The following is an 18716-nucleotide window of genomic DNA, read 5'->3' on the forward strand; positions in this document are numbered from 1 at the left end:
CTGATAAGGATGGGACAGGTCAAATTTAGAAGGAAAAATTTTCAAATTTTTCGAAAAATCAAAAAACGCTGCAAACCTTCTGAAATGCGCACAAAACCAAAAATTTTCGGAATATTCGGAAAAAAATTAAAAGTTGAAATTTTTCAAAAATTCTTAGTTTTGTGCGCTTTTTGGACGATTTGCCACGTTTTTCGATTTTTCGAAATTTTTCGAAAAAATTGAAATTTCTCAAAGGGGTACCCCTTTGAGAATTTTCAAAATTTTTCGAAATTTTAAAAAAATTAAAAACGACTGCAAATGGCGCGAAACGCGAAGAAAACTAAGAATTTTCGAAAAAATTTGAATTCAGCTAAGACAGGTGAGGCACAGCCCTAAACAAGCAGACAAGACTTGGGACAATAACTTCTCAAGACTTGGGACGAGTGACTTGTCAAGACTTGGGACAAGAACTTCTCAAGACTTGGGACAAGAACTTCTCAAGACTTGGGACAAGAACTTCTCAAGACTTGGGACAAGAACTTCTCAAGACTTGGGACGAGTGACTTCTCAAGACTTAGGACAAGTGACTTCTCAAGACTTGGGACAAGAACTTCTCAAGACTTGGGACAAGTGACTTCTCAAGACTTGGGACAAGAACTTCTCAAGACTTGGGACGAGTGACTTCTCAAAACTTGGAACGAGTGACTTCTCAGGACTTGGGACAAGTGACTTCTCAAGACTTGGGACAAGAACTTCTCAAGACTTGGGACAAGGACTTCTCAAGACTTGGGACAAGTGACTTCTCAAGACTTGGGAGTCTAGTCCTGATAAGGATGGGACAGGTCAAATTTAGAAGGAAAAATTTTCAAATTTTTCGAAAAATCAAAAAACGCTGCAAACCTTCTGAAATGCGCACAAAACCAAAAATTTTCGGAATATTCGGAAAAAAATTAAAAGTTGAAATTTTTCAAAAATTCTTAGTTTTGTGCGCTTTTTGGACGATTTGCCACGTTTTTCGATTTTTCGAAATTTTTCGAAAAAATTGAAATTTCTCAAAGGGGTACCCCTTTGAGAATTTTCAAAATTTTTCGAAATTTTAAAAAAATTAAAAACGACTGCAAATGGCGCGAAACGCGAAGAAAACTAAGAATTTTCGAAAAAATTTGAATTCAGCTAAGACAGGTGAGGCACAGCCCTAAACAAGCAGACAAGACTTGGGACAATAACTTCTCAAGACTTGGGACGAGTGACTTGTCAAGACTTGGGACAAGAACTTCTCAAGACTTGGGACAAGAACTTCTCAAGACTTGGGACAAGAACTTCTCAAGACTTGGGACAAGAACTTCTCAAGACTTGGGACAAGAACTTCTCAAGACTTGGGACAAGAACTTCTCAAGACTTGGGACGAGTGACTTCTCAAGACTTGGGCCAAGTGACTTCTCAAGACTTGGGACAAGAACTTCTCAAGACTTGGGACAAGTGACTTCTCAAGTCTTGGGACAAGAACTTCTCAAGACTTGGGACAAGTGACTTCTCAAGACTTGGGACAAGAACTTCTCAAGACTTGGGACAAGAACTTCTCAAGACTTGGGACAAGTGACTTCTCAAGACTTGGGACAAGTGACTTCTCAAGACTTGGGACAAGAACTTCTCAAGACTTGGGACAAGGACTTCTCAAGACTTGGGACAAGTGACTTCTCAAGACTTGGGAGTCTAGTCCTGATAAGGATGGGACAGGTCAAATTTAGAAGGAAAAATTTTCAAATTTTTCGAAAAATCAAAAAACGCTGCAAACCTTCTGAAATGCGCACAAAACCAAAAATTTTCGGAATATTCGGAAAAAAATTAAAAGTTGAAATTTTTCAAAAATTCTTAGTTTTGTGCGCTTTTTGGACGATTTGCCACGTTTTTCGATTTTTCGAAATTTTTCGAAAAAATTGAAATTTCTCAAAGGGGTACCCCTTTGAGAATTTTCAAAAATTTTCGAAATTTTAAAAAAATTAAAAACGACTGCAAATGGCGCGAAACGCGAAGAAAACTAAGAATTTTCGAAAAAATTTGAATTCAGCTAAGACAGGTGAGGCACAGCCCTAAACAAGCAGACAAGACTTGGGACAATAACTTCTCAAGACTTGGGACGAGTGACTTGTCAAGACTTGGGACAAGAACTTCTCAAGACTTGGGACAAGAACTTCTCAAGACTTGGGACAAGAACTTCTCAAGACTTGGGACAAGAACTTCTCAAGACTTGGGACAAGAACTTCTCAAGACTTGGGACAAGAACTTCTCAAGACTTGGGACGAGTGACTTCTCAAGACTTGGGCCAAGTGACTTCTCAAGACTTGGGACAAGAACTTCTCAAGACTTGGGACAAGTGACTTCTCAAGACTTGGGACAAGAACTTCTCAAGACTTGGGACAAGAACTTCTCAAGACTTGGGACAAGTGACTTCTCAAGACTAGGGACAAGTGACTTCTCAAGACTTGGGACAAGAACTTCTCAAGACTTGGGACAAGGACTTCTCAAGACTTGGGACAAGTGACTTCTCAAGACTTGGGAGTCTAGTCCTGATAAGCATGGGACAGGTCAAATTTAGAAGGAAAAATTTTCAAATTTTTCGAAAAATCAAAAAACGCTGCAAACCTTCTGAAATGCGCACAAAACCAAAAATTTTCGGAATATTCGGAAAAAAATTAAAACTTGAAATTTTTCAAAAATTCTTAGTTTTTTGCGCTTTTTGGACGATTTGCTACGTTTTTCGATTTTTTTAAATTTTTCGAAAAAATTGAAATTTCTCAAAGGGGGACCCCTTTGAGAATTTTCAAAATTTTTCGAAATTTTAAAAAAATTAAAAACGACTGCAAATGGCGCGAAACGCGAAGAAAACTAAGAATTTTCAAAAAAATTTGAATTCAGCTAAGACAGGTGAGGCACAGCCCTAAACAAGCAGACAAGACTTGGGACAAGCACTTCTCAAGACTTGGGACAAGAACTTCTCAAGACTTGGGACAAGAACTTCTCAAGACTTGGGACAAGAACTTCTCAAGACTTGGGACGAGTGACTTCTCAAGACTTGGGACAAGTGACTTCTCAAGACTTGGGACAAGAACTTCTCAAGACTTGGGACAAGTGACTTCTCAAGACTTGGGACAAGAACTTCTCAAGACTTGGGACAAGAACTTCTCAAGACTTGGGACAAGTGACTTCTCAAGACTTGGGACAAGTGACTTCTCAAGACTTGGGACAAGAACTTCTCAAGACTTGGGACAAGGACTTCTCAAGACTTGGGACAAGTGACTTCTCAAGACTTGGGAGTCTAGTCCTGATAAGGATGGGACAGGTCAAATTTAGAAGGAAAAATTTTCAAATTTTTCGAAAAATCAAAAAACGCTGCAAACCTTCTGAAATGCGCACAAAACCAAAAATTTTCGGAATATTCGGAAAAAAATTAAAAGTTGAAATTTTTCAAAAATTCTTAGTTTTGTGCGCTTTTTGGACGATTTGCCACGTTTTTCGATTTTTCGAAATTTTTCGAAAAAATTGAAATTTCTCAAAGGGGTACCCCTTTGAGAATTTTCAAAAATTTTCGAAATTTTAAAAAAATTAAAAACGACTGCAAATGGCGCGAAACGCGAAGAAAACTAAGAATTTTCGAAAAAATTTGAATTCAGCTAAGACAGGTGAGGCACAGCCCTAAACAAGCAGACAAGACTTGGGACAATAACTTCTCAAGACTTGGGACGAGTGACTTGTCAAGACTTGGGACAAGCACTTCTCAAGACTTGGGACAAGAACTTCTCAAGACTTGGGACAAGAACTTCTCAAGACTTGGGACAAGAACTTCTCAAGACTTGGGACGAGTGACTTCTCAAGACTTGGGACAAGTGACTTCTCAAGACTTGGGACAAGAACTTCTCAAGACTTGGGACAAGTGACTTCTCAAGACTTGGGACAAGAACTTCTCAAGACTTGGGACAAGAACTTCTCAAGACTTGGGACAAGTGACTTCTCAAGACTTGGGACAAGTGACTTCTCAAGACTTGGGACAAGAACTTCTCAAGACTTGGGACAAGGACTTCTCAAGACTTGGGACAAGTGACTTCTCAAGACTTGGGAGTCTAGTCCTGATAAGGATGGGACAGGTCAAATTTAGAAGGAAAAATTTTCAAATTTTTCGAAAAATCAAAAAACGCTGCAAACCTTCTGAAATGCGCACAAAACCAAAAATTTTCGGAATATTCGGAAAAAAATTAAAAGTTGAAATTTTTCAAAAATTCTTAGTTTTGTGCGCTTTTTGGACGATTTGCCACGTTTTTCGATTTTTCGAAATTTTTCGAAAAAATTGAAATTTCTCAAAGGGGTACCCCTTTGAGAATTTTCAAAAATTTTCGAAATTTTAAAAAAATTAAAAACGACTGCAAATGGCGCGAAACGCGAAGAAAACTAAGAATTTTCGAAAAAATTTGAATTCAGCTAAGACAGGTGAGGCACAGCCCTAAACAAGCAGACAAGACTTGGGACAATAACTTCTCAAGACTTGGGACGAGTGACTTGTCAAGACTTGGGACAAGAACTTCTCAAGACTTGGGACAAGAACTTCTCAAGACTTGGGACAAGAACTTCTCAAGACTTGGGACAAGAACTTCTCAAGACTTGGGACAAGAACTTCTCAAGACTTGGGACGAGTGACTTCTCAAGACTTGGGACAAGTGACTTCTCAAGACTTGGGACAAGAACTTCTCAAGACTTGGGACAAGTGACTTCTCAAGACTTGGGACAAGAACTTCTCAAGACTTGGGACAAGAACTTCTCAAGACTTGGGACAAGTGACTTCTCAAGACTTGGGACAAGTGACTTCTCAAGACTTGGGACAAGAACTTCTCAAGACTTGGGACAAGGACTTCTCAAGACTTGGGACAAGTGACTTCTCAAGACTTGGGAGTCTAGTCCTGATAAGGATGGGACAGGTCAAATTTAGAAGGAAAAATTTTCAAATTTTTCGAAAAATCAAAAAACGCTGCAAACCTTCTGAAATGCGCACAAAACCAAAAATTTTCGGAATATTCGGAAAAAAATTAAAAGTTGAAATTTTTCAAAAATTCTTAGTTTTGTGCGCTTTTTGGACGATTTGCCACGTTTTTCGATTTTTCGAAATTTTTCGAAAAAATTGAAATTTCTCAAAGGGGTACCCCTTTGAGAATTTTCAAAAATTTTCGAAATTTTAAAAAAATTAAAAACGACTGCAAATGGCGCGAAACGCGAAGAAAACTAAGAATTTTCGAAAAAATTTGAATTCAGCTAAGACAGGTGAGGCACAGCCCTAAACAAGCAGACAAGACTTGGGACAATAACTTCTCAAGACTTGGGACGAGTGACTTGTCAAGACTTGGGACAAGCACTTCTCAAGACTTGGGACAAGAACTTCTCAAGACTTGGGACAAGAACTTCTCAAGACTTGGGACAAGAACTTCTCAAGACTTGGGACGAGTGACTTCTCAAGACTTGGGACAAGTGACTTCTCAAGACTTGGGACAAGAACTTCTCAAGACTTGGGACAAGTGACTTCTCAAGACTTGGGACAAGAACTTCTCAAGACTTGGGACAAGAACTTCTCAAGACTTGGGACAAGTGACTTCTCAAGACTTGGGACAAGTGACTTCTCAAGACTTGGGACAAGAACTTCTCAAGACTTGGGACAAGGACTTCTCAAGACTTGGGACAAGTGACTTCTCAAGACTTGGGAGTCTAGTCCTGATAAGGATGGGACAGGTCAAATTTAGAAGGAAAAATTTTCAAATTTTTCGAAAAATCAAAAAACGCTGCAAACCTTCTGAAATGCGCACAAAACCAAAAATTTTCGGAATATTCGGAAAAAAATTAAAAGTTGAAATTTTTCAAAAATTCTTAGTTTTGTGCGCTTTTTGGACGATTTGCTACGTTTTTCGATTTTTTTAAATTTTTCGAAAAAATTGAAATTTCTCAAAGGGGTACCCCTTTGAGAATTTTCAAAATTTTTCGAAATTTTAAAAAAATTAAAAACGACTGCAAATGGCGCGAAACGCGAAGAAAACTAAGAATTTTCAAAAAAATTTGAATTCAGCTAAGACAGGTGAGGCACAGCCCTAAACAAGCAGACAAGACTTGGGACAATAACTTCTCAAGACTTGGGACGAGTGACTTGTCAAGACTTAGGACAAGTGACTTATCAAGACTTGGGACAAGAACTTCTCAAGACTTGGGACAAGAACTTCTCAAGACTTGGGACAAGAACTTCTCAAGACTTGGGACGAGTGACTTCTCAAGACTTAGGACAAGTGACTTCTCAAGAATTGGGACAGGAACTTCTCAAGACTTGGGACAAGTGACTTCTCAAGACTTGGGACAAGAACTTCTCAAGACTTGGGACGAGTGACTTCTCAAAACTTGGAACGAGTGACTTCTCAGGACTTGGGACAAGTGACTTCTCAAGACTTGGGACAAGAACTTCTCAAGACTTGGGACAAGGACTTCTCAAGACTTGGGACAAGTGACTTCTCAAGACTTGGGAGTCTAGTCCTGATAAGGATGGGACAGGTCAAATTTAGAAGGAAAAACTTTCAAATTTTTCGAAAAATCAAAAAACGCTGCAAACCTTCTGAAATGCGCACAAAACCAAAAATTTTCGGAATATTCGGAAAAAAATTAAAAGTTGAAATTTTTCAAAAATTCTTAGTTTTGTGCGCTTTTTGGACGATTTGCCACGTTTTTCGATTTTTCGAAATTTTTCGAAAAAATTGAAATTTCTCAAAGGGGTACCCCTTTGAGAATTTTCAAAAATTTTCGAAATTTTAAAAAAATTAAAAACGACTGCAAATGGCGCGAAACGCGAAGAAAACTAAGAATTTTCGAAAAAATTTGAATTCAGCTAAGACAGGTGAGGCACAGCCCTAAACAAGCAGACAAGACTTGGGACAATAACTTCTCAAGACTTGGGACGAGTGACTTGTCAAGACTTGGGACAAGAACTTCTCAAGACTTGGGACAAGAACTTCTCAAGACTTGGGACAAGAACTTCTCAAGACTTGGGACGAGTGACTTCTCAAGACTTGGGACAAGTGACTTCTCAAGACTTGGGACAAGAACTTCTCAAGACTTGGGACAAGTGACTTCTCAAGACTTGGGACAAGAACTTCTCAAGACTTGGGACAAGAACTTCTCAAGACTTGGGACAAGTGACTTCTCAAGACTTGGGACAAGTGACTTCTCAAGACTTGGGACAAGAACTTCTCAAGACTTGGGACAAGGACTTCTCAAGACTTGGGACAAGTGACTTCTCAAGACTTGGGAGTCTAGTCCTGATAAGGATGGGACAGGTCAAATTTAGAAGGAAAAATTTTCAAATTTTTCGAAAAATCAAAAAACGCTGCAAACCTTCTGAAATGCGCACAAAACCAAAAATTTTCGGAATATTCGGAAAAAAATTAAAAGTTGAAATTTTTCAAAAATTCTTAGTTTTGTGCGCTTTTTGGACGATTTGCTACGTTTTTCGATTTTTTTAAATTTTTCGAAAAAATTGAAATTTCTCAAAGGGGTACCCCTTTGAGAATTTTCAAAATTTTTCGAAATTTTAAGAAAATTAAAAACGACTGCAAATGGCGCGAAACGCGAAGAAAACTAAGAATTTTCAAAAAAAATTGAATTCAGCTAAGACAGGTGAGGCACAGCCCTAAACAAGCAGACAAGACTTGGGACAATAACTTCTCAAGACTTGGGACGAGTGACTTGTCAAGACTTAGGACAAGTGACTTCTCAAGACTTGGGACAAGAACTTCTCAAGACTTGGGACAAGAACTTCTCAAGACTTGGGACAAGAACTTCTCAAGACTTGGGACGAGTGACTTCTCAAGACTTAGGACAAGTGACTTCTCAAGACTTGGGACAAGAACTTCTCAAAACTTCGGACAAGTGACTTCTCAAGACTTGGGACAAGAACTTCTCAAGACTTGGGACGAGTGACTTCTCAAAACTTGGAACGAGTGACTTCTCAAAACTTGGGACAAGTGACTTCTCAAGACTTGGGACAAGGACTTCTCAAGACTTGGGACAAGTGACTTCTCAAGACTTGGGAGTCTAGTCCTGATAAGGATGGGACAGGTCAAATTTAGAAGGAAAAATTTTCAAATTTTTCGAAAAATCAAAAAACGCTGCAAACCTTCTGAAATGCGCACAAAACCAAAAATTTTCGGAATATTCGGAAAAAAATTAAAAGTTGAAATTTTTCAAAAATTCTTAGTTTTGTGCGCTTTTTGGACGATTTGCCACGTTTTTCGATTTTTCGAAATTTTTCGAAAAAATTGAAATTTCTCAAAGGGGTACCCCTTTGAGAATTTTCAAAAATTTTCGAAATTTTAAAAAAATTAAAAACGACTGCAAATGGCGCGAAACGCGAAGAAAACTAAGAATTTTCGAAAAAATTTGAATTCAGCTAAGACAGGTGAGGCACAGCCCTAAACAAGCAGACAAGACTTGGGACAATAACTTCTCAAGACTTGGGACGAGTGACTTGTCAAGACTTGGGACAAGCACTTCTCAAGACTTGGGACAAGAACTTCTCAAGACTTGGGACAAGAACTTCTCAAGACTTGGGACGAGTGACTTCTCAAGACTTGGGACAAGTGACTTCTCAAGACTTGGGACAAGAACTTCTCAAGACTTGGGACAAGTGACTTCTCAAGACTTGGGACAAGAACTTCTCAAGACTTGGGACAAGAACTTCTCAAGACTTGGGACAAGTGACTTCTCAAGACTTGGGACAAGTGACTTCTCAAGACTTGGGACAAGAACTTCTCAAGACTTGGGACAAGGACTTCTCAAGACTTGGGACAAGTGACTTCTCAAGACTTGGGAGTCTAGTCCTGATAAGGATGGGACAGGTCAAATTTAGAAGGAAAAATTTTCAAATTTTTCGAAAAATCAAAAAACGCTGCAAACCTTCTGAAATGCGCACAAAACCAAAAATTTTCGGAATATTCGGAAAAAAATTAAAAGTTGAAATTTTTCAAAAATTCTTAGTTTTGTGCGCTTTTTGGACGATTTGCTACGTTTTTCGATTTTTTTAAATTTTTCGAAAAAATTGAAATTTCTCAAAGGGGTACCCCTTTGAGAATTTTCAAAATTTTTCGAAATTTTAAAAAAATTAAAAACGACTGCAAATGGCGCGAAACGCGAAGAAAACTAAAAATTTTCAAAAAAATTTGAATTCAGCTAAGACAGGTGAGGCACAGCCCTAAACAAGCAGACAAGACTTGGGACAATAACTTCTCAAGACTTGGGACGAGTGACTTGTCAAGACTTAGGACAAGTGACTTATCAAGACTTGGGACAAGAACTTCTCAAGACTTGGGACAAGAACTTCTCAAGACTTGGGACAAGAACTTCTCAAGACTTGGGACGAGTGACTTCTCAAGACTTAGGACAAGTGACTTCTCAAGAATTGGGACAGGAACTTCTCAAGACTTGGGACAAGTGACTTCTCAAGACTTGGGACAAGAACTTCTCAAGACTTGGGACGAGTGACTTCTCAAAACTTGGAACGAGTGACTTCTCAGGACTTGGGACAAGTGACTTCTCAAGACTTGGGACAAGAACTTCTCAAGACTTGGGACAAGGACTTCTCAAGACTTGGGACAAGTGACTTCTCAAGACTTGGGAGTCTAGTCCTGATAAGGATGGGACAGGTCAAATTTAGAAGGAAAAACTTTCAAATTTTTCGAAAAATCAAAAAACGCTGCAAACCTTCTGAAATGCGCACAAAACCAAAAATTTTCGGAATATTCGGAAAAAAATTAAAAGTTGAAATTTTTCAAAAATTCTTAGTTTTGTGCGCTTTTTGGACGATTTGCTACGTTTTTCGATTTTTTTAAATTTTTCGAAAAAATTGAAATTTCTCAAAGGGGTACCCCTTTGAGAATTTTCAAAATTTTTCGAAATTTTAAAAAAATTAAAAACGACTGCAAATGGCGCGAAACGCGAAGAAAACTAAGAATTTTCAAAAAAAATTTGAATTCAGCTAAGACAGGTGAGGCACAGCCCTAAACAAGCAGACAAGACTTGGGACAATAACTTCTCAAGACTTGGGACGAGTGACTTGTCAAGACTTAGGACAAGTGACTTCTCAAGACTTGGGACAAGAACTTCTCAAGACTTGGGACAAGAATTTCTCAAGACTTGGGACAAGAACTTCTCAAGACTTGGGACGAGTGACTTCTCAAGACTTAGGACAAGTGACTTCTCAAGACTTGAGACAAGAACTTCTCAAGACTTGGGACAAGTGACTTCTCAAGACTTGGGACAAGAACTTCTCAAGACTTGGGACAAGAACTTCTCAAGACTTGGGACAAGTGACTTCTCAAGACTTGGGACAAGTGACTTCTCAAGACTTGGGACAAGAACTTCTCAAGACTTGGGACAAGGACTTCTCAAGACTTGGGACAAGTGACTTCTCAAGACTTGGGAGTCTAGTCCTGATAAGGATGGGACAGGTCAAATTTAGAAGGAAAAATTTTCAAATTTTTCGAAAAATCAAAAAACGCTGCAAACCTTCTGAAATGCGCACAAAACCAAAAATTTTCGGAATATTCGGAAAAAAATTAAAAGTTGAAATTTTTCAAAAATTCTTAGTTTTGTGCGCTTTTTGGACGATTTGTTACGTTTTTCGATTTTTTTAAATTTTTCGAAAAAATTGAAATTTCTCAAAGGGGTACCCCTTTGAGAATTTTCAAAATTTTTCGAAATTTTAAAAAAATTAAAAACGACTGCAAATGGCGCGAAACGCGAAGAAAACTAAGAATTTTCAAAAAAATTTGAATTCAGCTAAGACAGGTGAGGCACAGCCCTAAACAAGCAGACAAGACTTGGGACAATAACTTCTCAAGACTTGGGACGAGTGACTTGTCAAGACTTAGGACAAGTGACTTCTCAAGACTTGGGACAAGAACTTCTCAAGACTTGGGACAAGAACTTCTCAAGACTTGGGACAAGAACTTCTCAAGACTTGGGACGAGTGACTTCTCAAGACTTAGGACAAGTGACTTCTCAAGACTTGGGACAAGAACTTCTCAAGACTTGGGACAAGTGACTTCTCAAGACTTGGGACAAGAACTTCTCAAGACTTGGGACGAGTGACTTCTCAAAACTTGGAACGAGTGACTTCTCAGGACTTGGGACAAGTGACTTCTCAAGACTTGGGACAAGAACTTCTCAAGACTTGGGACAAGGACTTCTCAAGACTTGGGACAAGTGACTTCTCAAGACTTGGGAGTCTAGTCCTGATAAGGATGGGACAGGTCAAATTTAGAAGGAAAAATTTTCAAATTTTTCGAAAAATCAAAAAACGCTGCAAACCTTCTGAAATGCGCACAAAACCAAAAATTTTCGGAATATTCGGAAAAAAATTAAAAGTTGAAATTTTTCAAAAATTCTTAGTTTTGTGCGCTTTTTGGACGATTTGCCACGTTTTTCGATTTTTCGAAATTTTTCGAAAAAATTGAAATTTCTCAAAGGGGTACCCCTTTGAGAATTTTCAAAATTTTTCGAAATTTTAAAAAAATTAAAAACGACTGCAAATGGCGCGAAACGCGAAGAAAACTAAGAATTTTCGAAAAAATTTGAATTCAGCTAAGACAGGTGAGGCACAGCCCTAAACAAGCAGACAAGACTTGGGACAATAACTTCTCAAGACTTGGGACGAGTGACTTGTCAAGACTTGGGACAAGAACTTCTCAAGACTTGGGACAAGAACTTCTCAAGACTTGGGACAAGAACTTCTCAAGACTTGGGACAAGAACTTCTCAAGACTTGGGACAAGAACTTCTCAAGACTTGGGACAAGAACTTCTCAAGACTTGGGACGAGTGACTTCTCAAGACTTGGGCCAAGTGACTTCTCAAGACTTGGGACAAGAACTTCTCAAGACTTGGGACAAGTGACTTCTCAAGACTTGGGACAAGAACTTCTCAAGACTTGGGACAAGAACTTCTCAAGACTTGGGACAAGTGACTTCTCAAGACTAGGGACAAGTGACTTCTCAAGACTTGGGACAAGAACTTCTCAAGACTTGGGACAAGGACTTCTCAAGACTTGGGACAAGTGACTTCTCAAGACTTGGGAGTCTAGTCCTGATAAGCATGGGACAGGTCAAATTTAGAAGGAAAAATTTTCAAATTTTTCGAAAAATCAAAAAACGCTGCAAACCTTCTGAAATGCGCACAAAACCAAAAATTTTCGGAATATTCGGAAAAAAATTAAAACTTGAAATTTTTCAAAAATTCTTAGTTTTTTGCGCTTTTTGGACGATTTGCTACGTTTTTCGATTTTTTTAAATTTTTCGAAAAAATTGAAATTTCTCAAAGGGGTACCCCTTTGAGAATTTTCAAAATTTTTCGAAATTTTAAAAAAATTAAAAACGACTGCAAATGGCGCGAAACGCGAAGAAAACTAAGAATTTTCAAAAAAATTTGAATTCAGCTAAGACAGGTGAGGCACAGCCCTAAACAAGCAGACAAGACTTGGGACAAGCACTTCTCAAGACTTGGGACAAGAACTTCTCAAGACTTGGGACAAGAACTTCTCAAGACTTGGGACAAGAACTTCTCAAGACTTGGGACGAGTGACTTCTCAAGACTTGGGACAAGTGACTTCTCAAGACTTGGGACAAGAACTTCTCAAGACTTGGGACAAGTGACTTCTCAAGACTTGGGACAAGAACTTCTCAAGACTTGGGACAAGAACTTCTCAAGACTTGGGACAAGTGACTTCTCAAGACTTGGGACAAGTGACTTCTCAAGACTTGGGACAAGAACTTCTCAAGACTTGGGACAAGGACTTCTCAAGACTTGGGACAAGTGACTTCTCAAGACTTGGGAGTCTAGTCCTGATAAGGATGGGACAGGTCAAATTTAGAAGGAAAAATTTTCAAATTTTTCGAAAAATCAAAAAACGCTGCAAACCTTCTGAAATGCGCACAAAACCAAAAATTTTCGGAATATTCGGAAAAAAATTAAAAGTTGAAATTTTTCAAAAATTCTTAGTTTTGTGCGCTTTTTGGACGATTTGCCACGTTTTTCGATTTTTCGAAATTTTTCGAAAAAATTGAAATTTCTCAAAGGGGTACCCCTTTGAGAATTTTCAAAAATTTTCGAAATTTTAAAAAAATTAAAAACGACTGCAAATGGCGCGAAACGCGAAGAAAACTAAGAATTTTCGAAAAAATTTGAATTCAGCTAAGACAGGTGAGGCACAGCCCTAAACAAGCAGACAAGACTTGGGACAATAACTTCTCAAGACTTGGGACGAGTGACTTGTCAAGACTTGGGACAAGAACTTCTCAAGACTTGGGACAAGAACTTCTCAAGACTTGGGACAAGAACTTCTCAAGACTTGGGACAAGAACTTCTCAAGACTTGGGACAAGAACTTCTCAAGACTTGGGACGAGTGACTTCTCAAGACTTGGGACAAGTGACTTCTCAAGACTTGGGACAAGAACTTCTCAAGACTTGGGACAAGTGACTTCTCAAGACTTGGGACAAGAACTTCTCAAGACTTGGGACAAGAACTTCTCAAGACTTGGGACAAGTGACTTCTCAAGACTTGGGACAAGTGACTTCTCAAGACTTGGGACAAGTGACTTCTCAAGACTTGGGACAAGAACTTCTCAAGACTTGGGACAAGGACTTCTCAAGACTTGGGACAAGTGACTTCTCAAGACTTGGGAGTCTAGTCCTGATAAGGATGGGACAGGTCAAATTTAGAAGGAAAAATTTTCAAATTTTTCGAAAAATCAAAAAACGCTGCAAACCTTCTGAAATGCGCACAAAACCAAAAATTTTCGGAATATTCGGAAAAAAATTAAAAGTTGAAATTTTTCAAAAATTCTTAGTTTTGTGCGCTTTTTGGACGATTTGCCACGTTTTTCGATTTTTCGAAATTTTTCGAAAAAATTGAAATTTCTCAAAGGGGTACCCCTTTGAGAATTTTCAAAAATTTTCGAAATTTTAAAAAAATTAAAAACGACTGCAAATGGCGCGAAACGCGAAGAAAACTAAGAATTTTCGAAAAAATTTGAATTCAGCTAAGACAGGTGAGGCACAGCCCTAAACAAGCAGACAAGACTTGGGACAATAACTTCTCAAGACTTGGGACGAGTGACTTGTCAAGACTTGGGACAAGCACTTCTCAAGACTTGGGACAAGAACTTCTCAAGACTTGGGACAAGAACTTCTCAAGACTTGGGACAAGAACTTCTCAAGACTTGGGACGAGTGACTTCTCAAGACTTGGGACAAGTGACTTCTCAAGACTTGGGACAAGAACTTCTCAAGACTTGGGACAAGTGACTTCTCAAGACTTGGGACAAGAACTTCTCAAGACTTGGGACAAGAACTTCTCAAGACTTGGGACAAGTGACTTCTCAAGACTTGGGACAAGTGACTTCTCAAGACTTGGGACAAGAACTTCTCAAGACTTGGGACAAGGACTTCTCAAGACTTGGGACAAGTGACTTCTCAAGACTTGGGAGTCTAGTCCTGATAAGGATGGGACAGGTCAAATTTAGAAGGAAAAATTTTCAAATTTTTCGAAAAATCAAAAAACGCTGCAAACCTTCTGAAATGCGCACAAAACCAAAAATTTTCGGAATATTCGGAAAAAAATTAAAAGTTGAAATTTTTCAAAAATTCTTAGTTTTGTGCGCTTTTTGGACGATTTGCCACGTTTTTCGATTTTTCGAAATTTTTCGAAAAAATTGAAATTTCTCAAAGGGGTACCCCTTTGAGAATTTTCAAAAATTTTCGAAATTTTAAAAAAATTAAAAACGAATGCAAATGGCGCGAAACGCGAAGAAAACTAAGAATTTTCGAAAAAATTTGAATTCAGCTAAGACAGGTGAGGCACAGCCCTAAACAAGCAGACAAGACTTGGGACAATAACTTCTCAAGACTTGGGACGAGTGACTTGTCAAGACTTGGGACAAGAACTTCTCAAGACTTGGGACAAGAACTTCTCAAGACTTGGGACAAGAACTTCTCAAGACTTGGGACAAGAACTTCTCAAGACTTGGGACAAGAACTTCTCAAGACTTGGGACGAGTGACTTCTCAAGACTTGGGACAAGTGACTTCTCAAGACTTGGGACAAGAACTTCTCAAGACTTGGGACAAGTGACTTCTCAAGACTTGGGACAAGAACTTCTCAAGACTTGGGACAAGAACTTCTCAAGACTTGGGACAAGTGACTTCTCAAGACTTGGGACAAGTGACTTCTCAAGACTTGGGACAAGAACTTCTCAAGACTTGGGACAAGGACTTCTCAAGACTTGGGACAAGTGACTTCTCAAGACTTGGGAGTCTAGTCCTGATAAGGATGGGACAGGTCAAATTTAGAAGGAAAAATTTTCAAATTTTTCGAAAAATCAAAAAACGCTGCAAACCTTCTGAAATGCGCACAAAACCAAAAATTTTCGGAATATTCGGAAAAAAATTAAAAGTTGAAATTTTTCAAAAATTCTTACTTTTGTGCGCTTTATGGACGATTTGCTACGTTTTCGATTTTTTTAAATTTTTCGAAAAAATTGAAATTTCTCAAAGGGGTACCCCTTTGAGAATTTTCAAAATTTTTCGAAATTTTAAAAAAATTAAAAACGACTGCAAATGGCGCGAAACGCGAAGAAAACTAAGAATTTTCAAAAAAATTTGAATTCAGCTAAGACAGGTGAGGCACAGCCCTAAACAAGCAGACAAGACTTGGGACAATAACTTCTCAAGACTTGGGACGAGTGACTTGTCAAGACTTAGGACAAGTGACTTCTCAAGACTTGGGACAAGAACTTCTCAAGACTTGGGACAAGAACTTCTCAAGACTTGGGACAAGAACTTCTCAAGACTTGGGACGAGTGACTTCTCAAGACTTAGGACAAGTGACTTCTCAAGACTTGGGACAAGAACTTCTCAAGACTTGGGACAAGTGACTTCTCAAGACTTGGGACAAGAACTTCTCAAGACTTGGGACGAGTGACTTCTCAAAACTTGGAACGAGTGACTTCTCAGGACTTGGGACAAGTGACTTCTCAAGACTTGGGACAAGAACTTCTCAAGACTTGGGACAAGGACTTCTCAAGACTTGGGACAAGTGACTTCTCAAGACTTGGGAGTCTAGTCCTGATAAGGATGGGACAGGTCAAATTTAGAAGGAAAAATTTTCAAATTTTTCGAAAAATCAAAAAACGCTGCAAACCTTCTGAAATGCGCACAAAACCAAAAATTTTCGGAATATTCGGAAAAAAATTAAAAGTTGAAATTTTTCAAAAATTCTTAGTTTTGTGCGCTTTTTGGACGATTTGCCACGTTTTTCGATTTTTCGAAATTTTTCGAAAAAATTGAAATTTCTCAAAGGGGTACCCCTTTGAGAATTTTCAAAAATTTTCGAAATTTTAAAAAAATTAAAAACGACTGCAAATGGCGCGAAACGCGAAGAAAACTAAGAATTTTCAAAAAAATTTGAATTCAGCTAAGACAGGTGAGGCACAGCCCTAAACAAGCAGACAAGACTTGGGACAATAACTTCTCAAGACTTGGGACGAGTGACTTGTCAAGACTTGGGACAAGCACTTCTCAAGACTTGGGACAAGAACTTCTCAAGACTTGGGACAAGAACTTCTCAAGACTTGGGACAAGAACTTCTCAAGACTTGGGACGAGTGACTTCTCAAGACTTGGGACAAGTGACTTCTCAAGACTTGGGACAAGAACTTCTCAAGACTTGGGACAAGTGACTTCTCAAGACTTGGGAGTCTATTCCTGATAAGGATGGGACAGGTCAAATTTAGAAGGAAAAATTTTCAAATTTTTCGAAAAATCAAAAAACGCTGCAAACCTTCTGAAATGCGCACAAAACCAAAAATTTTCGGAATATTCGGAAAAAAATTAAAAGTTGAAATTTTTCAAAAATTCTTAGTTTTGTGCGCTTTTTGGACGATTTGCCACGTTTTTCGATTTTTCGAAATTTTTCGAAAAAATTGAAATTTCTCAAAGGGGTACCCCTTTGAGAATTTTCAAAAATTTTCGAAATTTTAAAAAAATTAAAAACGACTGCAAATGGCGCGAAACGCGAAGAAAACTAAGAATTTTCGAAAAAATTTGAATTCAGCTAAGACAGGTGAGGCACAGCCCTAAACAAGCAGACAAGACTTGGGACAATAACTTCTCAAGACTTGGGACGAGTGACTTGTCAAGACTTAGGACAAGTGACTTCTCAAGACTTGGGACAAGAACTTCTCAAGACTTGGGACAAGAACTTCTCAAGACTTGGGACAAGAACTTCTCAAGACTTGGGACGAGTGACTTCTCAAGACTTAGGACAAGTGACTTCTCAAGACTTGGGACAAGAACTTCTCAAGACTTGGGACAAGTGACTTCTCAAGACTTGGGACAAGAACTTCTCAAGACTTGGGACGAGTGACTTCTCAAAACTTGGAACGAGTGACTTCTCAAGACTTGGGACAAGTGACTTCTCAAGACTTGGGACAAGAACTTCTCAAGACTTGGGACAAGGACTTCTCAAGACTTGGGACAAGTGACTTCTCAAGACTTGGGAGTCTAGTCCTGATAAGGATGGGACAGGTCAAATTTAGAAGGAAAAATTTTCAAATTTTTCGAAAAATCAAAAAACGCTGCAAACCTTCTGAAATGCGCACAAAACCAAAAATTTTCGGAATATTCGGAAAAAAATTAAAAGTTGAAATTTTTCAAAAATTCTTAGTTTTGTGCGCTTTTTGGACGATTTGCCACGTTTTTCGATTTTTCGAAATTTTTCGAAAAAATTGAAATTTCTCAAAGGGGTACCCCTTTGAGAATTTTCAAAAATTTTCGAAATTTTAAAAAAATTAAAAACGACTGCAAATGGCGCGAAACGCGAAGAAAACTAAGAATTTTCGAAAAAATTTGAATTCAGCTAAGACAGGTGAGGCACAGCCCTAAACAAGCAGACAAGACTTGGGACAATAACTTCTCAAGACTTGGGACGAGTGACTTGTCAAGACTTAGGACAAGTGACTTCTCAAGACTTGGGACAAGAACTTCTCAAGACTTGGGACAAGAACTTCTCAAGACTTGGGACAAGAACTTCTCAAGACTTGGGACGAGTGACTTCTCAAGACTTAGGACAAGTGACTTCTCAAGACTTGGGACAAGAACTTCTCAAGACTTGGGACAAGTGACTTCTCAAGACTTGGGATGAGTGACTTCTCAAGACTTGGGACGAGTGACTTCTCAAAACTTGGGACGAGTGACTTCTCAAGACTTGGGACAAGAACTTCTCAAGACTTGGGACAAGAACTTCTCAAGACTTGGGACAAGGACTTCTCAAGACTTGGGACAAGTGACTTCTCAAGACTTGGGAGTCTAGTCCTGATAAGGATGGGACAGGTCAAATTTAGAAGGAAAAATTTTCAAATTTTTCGAAAAATCAAAAAACGCTGCAAACCTTCTGAAATGCGCACAAAACCAAAAATTTTCGGAATATTCGGAAAAAAATTAAAAGTTGAAATTTTTCAAAAATTCTTAGTTTTGTGCGCTTTTTGGACGATTTGCCACGTTTTTCGATTTTTCGAAATTTTTCGAAAAAATTGAAATTTCTCAAAGGGGTACCCCTTTGAGAATTTTCAAAATTTTTCGAAATTTTAAAAAAATTAAAAACGACTGCAAATGGCG

The sequence above is a fragment of the Zootermopsis nevadensis genome, unplaced genomic scaffold (assembly GCF_977971745.1).
Source record: "Zootermopsis nevadensis isolate Lab colony 2312 unplaced genomic scaffold, Znev_1.0 Znev_ptg000061l, whole genome shotgun sequence".
In the NCBI taxonomy this organism is placed as follows: domain Eukaryota; kingdom Metazoa; phylum Arthropoda; class Insecta; order Blattodea; family Termopsidae; genus Zootermopsis; species Zootermopsis nevadensis.